This window comes from Pelodiscus sinensis, chromosome 3, assembly GCF_052426305.1.
Source record: "Pelodiscus sinensis isolate ZL-2025 chromosome 3, ASM5242630v1, whole genome shotgun sequence".
In the NCBI taxonomy this organism is placed as follows: domain Eukaryota; kingdom Metazoa; phylum Chordata; order Testudines; family Trionychidae; genus Pelodiscus; species Pelodiscus sinensis.
The window spans coordinates 65,294,352-65,301,746 of NC_143054.1; positions in this window are offsets into that span (position 1 = coordinate 65,294,352).

Here is a 7,395-nt window from a genome sequence, read left to right on the forward strand (position 1 = left end):
GTTGTTATTTGCGGGATGCAAAGTGGGAGCCACATGGGTCTCTATTTAAAAAAAAAATAAAACATGTTTCCATGTCTTTGCCCCCTTGATTCCTTTCTGGGTGGGCCAGGACCAGTTTCAAATTGCTGTCTCTCAACGTGGACCCAGAAACACACCATTTCACTATGGTGCCAAGTGTGAATGTGTAGAGACTGCTTGGCGGTATCACAGTATTGCAACCTGGATGCATCGGGCATTGAACTTTACCTACTGTACCACTGAGCAGAGGAATATTTAATAGCAGCATCAGCAGATGGCCAGCAGCAGGAGAGCACTGCGAAGCTGTTGCCATATGAAGAGGACACAGCTCTTGGAGCTAGAGGGCTAGCTCCTGGATCAGCTACACAGTGGGCAGCATCATTTCTGAGCCCAGCAAGCAAGTGCAGAACGATGGGAAAGGGTCATTCAGTGGACTTGGATGACCAGCAATCCCGAGAAAATTTCAAGATGGAGAGGGCTTATGTGCAGAACTGACCCCAAAGCTTCAACCACAGTGCACCAACACACAGTGCTAATAGCCAAGCAGCAAGAAGCCATTGCCATCTGGCCCCTGGCTCCCCAAGAATGTTACCAGTCTTCAGTCAACCATGCTCAGCATAGATGTATTGTTAGGGCCAGAGTCATAGAATCATAGAACACTAGAACTGGAAGGGACCTCAGGAGGTCATCAAGGCCAGTCCTCTGCCCTCACAGCAGGACCCAATACTGTCTAGATCATCCCAGACAGTTGTCTTTCTAACCTGCTCTTAAGTATCTCCAGTGGTGCAGATTCCACAGCCAGGTCTGCCATGCCACGGATAAGACACTGTCTAGCTGAGAGAATGCTCAAGGGACTATTGATGCTTTCTGCACATGGGGGTTCCCTAGCTATATTGGGGTAGTTGATGGGATCTATGTGTGACATACCAGTATACACTCTAGGCCAGGGTTTCTCAACCTATGGGTCAGGACCCAAATATTGGTCACCATTACATGTCAAAAGGGTCGCCAAGTGTCTCCCCAGGTGGCTCTGCCCCCTTTTCCTCCCTCCCCCGTTTTTGAATTGCCTTGGGTCACCAAGTCTTCCTGAATTGTCAAAATGGGTCCCCACCTGGGAAAAGTTGGGAACCGCTGCTCTATGCAAACAAGCAGTTGCGTGACTTCTACTCTGCAACCTTGGGTGACTTGTAATGCCCTGCTGAAGTAGCTCCCATAGGGCTGTTCACAAAAAGTCTTCCAGCATGCAAACTACATCCCTAGTGTCCATGTGTAGCTGCAGACTGCCAGTCACATCTGTGTTATACTCTGGCTCTTACCAGTCTTGGTTATACTTCAGGGTGACCCAATACACCCCCTATTTCCAGATTTTTCTCCCCAGAAATGTATATCCCAAACTGCCCAGCCATCTCCTGAACAGCAAAGTCCATTATTTCTTTAATGAATATGCTATGTCATCATCTCAAATAGTTATTCTAACATGACAATTTCACACTCAGTAGATAAAATAGTAAACAAGTTTATTAACTACAAAGAAAGAGATTTTAAGTGACTACAAGTCATAAGGCACAAAACTCAGAAATGTTACAAGAAAAATAAAGATCAGACATTTCCAAACACCTAATTAAACTATATAAAATTTAAGAAAAGTTTTCTCACCACATGCTTCCAGCAGTCTTACTGACCAAAAGCTCCTGGTAGATCAGGTCCCCTCCCCCAGAGTCCAGTGCTTGCTTCCTATTTCTCCTCAGGTGCAGTGAATGCAATAAGAAGGGAGGGCAAAAGGTTCACTTAGGATGTTTGTCTCTCCTTTTTATAGTTTTGGTTGCTCTTTTGAAAGACATTCCAGCTGGACACTAAGGGCATGTCTAACACTGTAGGGCAAAAGCCGAATTAAGCTACACAACTTCGGGTACGTTAATTGAGTAAGCTGAAGTCGAAATAGATTAATTCGGCTTTTGGTGCTGTCTACACAGTAGGAAGTCTAAGGAAGAACACACTCTTCCTTCGACTTCCCCTACTCCTCATAAACTTAGGGTTACAGGAGTCAGAGTAAGAAGTCCTCCAGCTCAACATTATTTTGAAATAATGTCTTGCTGTGTAGATGCGCTCTTTGTTAGTTCAGAACAACAGTAGTTATTCCGAAATAACTCTGTTGTGTGCACATACCCTAGGAGACAAAGAATTGATGTGGAAGGATGTTACCTGCTGACTTTTTCTCATCTATTTAGGCTCTCTTTGTTTCCCTTTCTACTTGATATAACTTTTTTCTGCTTAAATGCAATGTAAGCAAAGCAAATGTTCTTTCATTTAAGTACAGTTTGCCAGTCTCAGTTTGGACAGGACTGTGGAGTTTGAAGCATGTGTTAATATCATCATATAGGAAAATTTTATAATGTTGCCAAACATATTTTATTGGGATGATGCAAACTAGCAAATTATGAGTTTTCAAATAATATCTTACAAGACAAAACTTGCACAAAAATTATTACACTTGTGTGTAGGGTGCAAAGACAGGGGATAGAATCATAGAATCATAGAATCATAGAATAATAGGACTGGAAGGGACCTCGAGAGGTCATCGAGTCCAGCCCCCCGCCCTCAAGGCAGGATCAAGCTCCGTCTACACCATCCCTGACAGATGTCTATCTAACCTGTTCTTAAATATCTCCAGAGAGGGAGATTCCACCACCTCCCTTGGCAATTTATTCCAATATTTGACCACCCTGACAGTTAGGAATTTTTTCCTAATGTCCAATCTAAACCTCCCCTGCTGCACTTTAAGCCCATTACTCCTTGTCCTGTCCTCAGAAACCAAGAGGAACAAATTTTCGCCTTCCTCCTTGTGACACCCTTTTATATTATATCACACCATGAATATTATATCACACCATGGGTCTATCATTTGTCCCTGTCAGGCTACAGAACTTATAAATAGAAAGAGGAATTTCTCCATGCCACTCAAAGAAATGGTTGATTACCATGACTGACCATGCTTGGTTGTCTGGAAGAGACTTTGCTGACAAGATCTTTCAGAATTCAATTCAATTTAAATTAATGAAGAAAGTCTCAGACTGGTAGCCATGTTAGCCTGTATTTGCAAAAACAATGAGGAGTCCTGTGGTACCTTAAAGACTGAGACCAGGCCAACCCTAGGGAGTTATTTTGAAATAACAAGCAGAACGTACACATTACTAAGCCCATTATTTCAAAATAATGGACTAGTAATTTTGAAATAACAACACTCACTTTCCACTAGGAATAACGCTTATTTCAAAATAGATGCTCCACTGCTGCTATTTTTAAATAACTATTCCCCAAAGTCATTCAAAGTAATTACTCCCCAGTGCTTCCTGGGGCTCTAAGTTGAGGTAGCATGTCCACATTAAGAGAGCCTGCCTTGGACTAATTTCGAGGCTTCCCTGTAGTATGGACACAGTATTTCAAAATAGTTATTGGTGGAGTTATTATTTAATTTCAAAATAATTTCCTTGTGTAGACATGCACTAACAGATCAATTAGGGCATAAGTTTTCACAGGGAAAACCCTCTTCCTCAGATGATTTAGAGTGGAAGTTAGTTTAATGGACACAAATCAGACATCAAGAATGGTAACACACATAGATCTGTAAGGGAACACTTTAACCTCCCTGGACATTCAGAAATTGATTTAAAAGTAGCCATCCTTCTACAAAAGAATTTCAAAAATAGGTTAGAAAGGAGGACAGCTGAATTGGAATTCATTTGCAAATTCAACACTATCAACTTAGTATTGAATAAGGATCTCAACTGGTTAACACATTACAAAGGCAATTTCCCCTCTCTGGATATTCACCTCTCCACCCTTATTGCTGTAAATGACCTACTTCAACTCTGACTTGATTAGCTTCATTAACCCAAGCAACTTTTTCCTTATATAAACTCCTGCTTCTGTAACTTCCACTACAATTCATCTGATGAAGTGGGTGTTACCCATGAAAGCTTATGCCCTATTAAATCTGTTAGTCTTTAAGGTGCCACAGGATTCCTCATTATTAATGGAGAAAGAACTGTTTGCCCCAAGGACTAATCTTGGTATTAACAGTGTAGAGGTTGGTCCAGCTATTCTGGGAGACCCTGATTATCCTGTGATACCTGGTTTAATGGAGCTATACACAGGCTGCTTGGACAGAAGGAATATTGGAACTATCACTTCAGTATCTGTGGACTAATGGGTGAGTGAATAATTTGGCCACGTGACAGGCAGATGGGATCACTTGAAAGCAGCAAAAAAAAAAAAAAAAAAAATTCCCAACCATTATGCTTACTGCTTACTGTGTTTTTAGGGTTGCCAACCCTTCAGGATAGTCCCAGAATTAAAGAATATTTTTTAATTAATAATCATGTCACATGATGAAACCTCCAGTAATATATCAAACCAAAACTAGCAACCTTATGTGCTCTACACAACAGTTGTGAAACCAAGGGGAGAAGCCTTAATGATGGATGGGATGCCGAGGGGCGGCTACTTGCTTGGCGGTTCAAGCAGTGAGAAAGGCATCCCACAGAGAATGCAAACACCCGGGGGGATATTGTCAGCAATCTTATTGTTCACATTTTGCATCTCATGCTTGAACATATATAGCTGTCTATCCAGATGTTGATTCATGGTGGGGGAGGTAGAGATAGACTGAGAGCTATGCAGTATTGCTTCTGGTGGTGGAAGTTGGACATGGCCTATCGACTTCTGTAAAACCATATGAATTATTTTAGCTTTCTTTAAAAAACTGTATGTGCTATATTCAGTGATGAGTCATAATGTCCCCAAATGGATTTTAAACTCTTTTTATGGTGAATCAATCCTAAAATAAAGCTAAAAATAAAGTTTTAATTGAACCCGTGGGTAAATGACAATACTTTTTATTTGATAATGCATTTACCCAAACAATCAACTAAGCAACAACAAACAAACTTTTACAAATGCCATGTAGTTATTTGCCAGGATGGTCCCTCCCACCTCAGACCAAAGAAGGGGCTTGCAAACTATACTGGGGGGGGAGGGGGGGGGGGGGTGCTACTCCCTATAACATGTGAATCAAAATGGAGCAAAATTCTTCAGTTTTAAGTTTTGCTTTATCGCCCCCATGGAGATAGAGAATGTGCACAGAAAAACAGACAGCATCTTGCAATGCGTCTTACAGGGCTTTTAAACCACAGTGGGGAACAGACCTGTTTGAGTGCTTGGTACAATGCCCTTTTATAGCTCATGTAAACTATGAACATCAGTCAAATTTCTTTTCCTGTAATCACAGTTTCAATAAACTAGGACATTTTGCACAAATGATTAACTGTGCCCTGGGAAAGGAGTAGGATAGAGGCTGTAGGTGCACAATCCTGCCACCCACCAGTCTTAGCTAGTGAATAGCAGGCAGCGTTCACCAAACAAGGTAGATGAGGGAAGAGAAAAGGAATACTGGCAGATGTGCAGTCCTCGAAACTGTATGTAGCTGTGGCTTTACCATGAGACAGAAAGCAGTCGCCCAGATGGTGCAGCCACCATTTTAGAAATATGAACTGGGGTGGGGGCAGATAGGAAACATGGGAGGACAGAGAAGAAAGAGGGATGGGCTGGATACTCAGGCTTCGAGCTCACATCAACATAGGAATGGCCATGGGGCACTTGTAATAGAAGCCAGAACAACAACAGTGTAACGTAACAATACACTGGAAGGTTTGTTACATGCTGAAGTTGCCTGCAGGGGGCCTGCCTCATTGGTCCCAGCCTGAGTTTCTGGCTTGGAACCCAGAGATGGCCAATGAAGGGCAGGAATTGGTCCGTTGCAGCAGGGTATGAATGTGGCGGGCTTCTTAGCTGATTGACACCAGAATCCTGGGTCTCAAAAATATCCTGGCTGTAGGGGACAGCTGCTCTCCAACATCCCCCTGCTCATTCTCTAGTGGGTTTAGCCAGCTGTCCTTGGTGTGGGGAAGAGGAAAGTTAGCGAGCTCCACTTGGTGTGCAGGGCAGGTTGTGTTATAATTGTATAGGATTCTGTCCAGTTCATCATCAGACGGACAGGTCACATATTCCCTGACAAATTATCCCCTTTCATCCCTCAGTTCATTGTACTTAATCCTCTACTACCCGCTCTTTACTCAGCACTGGTCAGCATCTCAGCCATACCCTGTCTTGGGCACCTGCTTAGCAATGTCCACAGAAACGTCCTTCCTTATTCCTCTGTCTGGCCACACAAACTTCCTGCTCCTAAGCTTCTTCCAGGGTCTCAACATCCAGGCAGCTGCATGAGGCAGGCTGTTGGGCTTCTGGAGTGCTATTGCACTTGTATGGCAAGAATGTTCACACACTCAGATCCTGGAGCAAATGGGCAAATTCTGGCTCTGCACCAGCTCTGAAAGTGGGGAGCGGAAGTCCTGAGAACTTGATACCAGAGCAGGGGACCGGCACACAGCTGAATGGACAGGTCAGAAATGGGTGATCTGCAGAGCACTCTGGGGTAGCTGTTGGAAAGCAAGGGGAAAAATGGTGTGCAGCAATTGCTTCCACATGAGCAACAGACCACGTTCATTCAATGTGCAGCAAACCTAGTCCACTTAGCAAGAGGATACCAGAGTTCACAGCAAATGCCGTGTTAGTGAGCGGTGATGGACTGCGTCATGTGTATGCAGCCATTTTCAAACCCCATTGACCTGCTTTGATCCGCTTTAAAACTCCCGTGTAGGCAAGCTCTATGTGTGCCCTTCTCCAGTCCTTGGAGATTCTCCATGAATTCCTGAAGATAATTGCGGTCAGTTCCGAGACTGCTTCAGGTAGTTCCTTAATTACCATAGGATGAATTTCATCAGGCTCTGCTGACTTGAATGCATCTAATTTATTTAAACCTCAAGTGTTTCTCAAAACCGGGATCCCAACCCAATAGTCATAAGACTATTGTAGAGGGGTAGAGGCGGTGTTGCAAGGAAGATGGCTGTTGGCTGAGCTCCCAGCTCCAAAGGCATAACCACCACCAGCAGCAGCACAGCAATAAGTCTCTGACTACCTTAAATTTGAAGCATGAACAATGACTTCATTAAAGAGAGAAGAGTTTATTTCATATGTATGTGTATGTGTAAAAAGTTTATATATATAAAGAAAAGGAAGTTAGATTTTAAAACTTAAATCACTTTTAACTGTATAAATTGAATATGTTTATGAATAACCGTGGTAAGAACATTTTTTCTTAAATACAGGCAGTCCCCGAGTTACGCAGATCCGACTTACGTTGGATCCACACTTACGAACGGGGCTTTCTCGCCCCGGAGCTTGCAGGCAGCGGGACCGCCCAGAGCGCAGTAGTCCCGCCACCTCGACCTCCGGAGCGAGAAAAGCTGCTCTGGGTGCCCC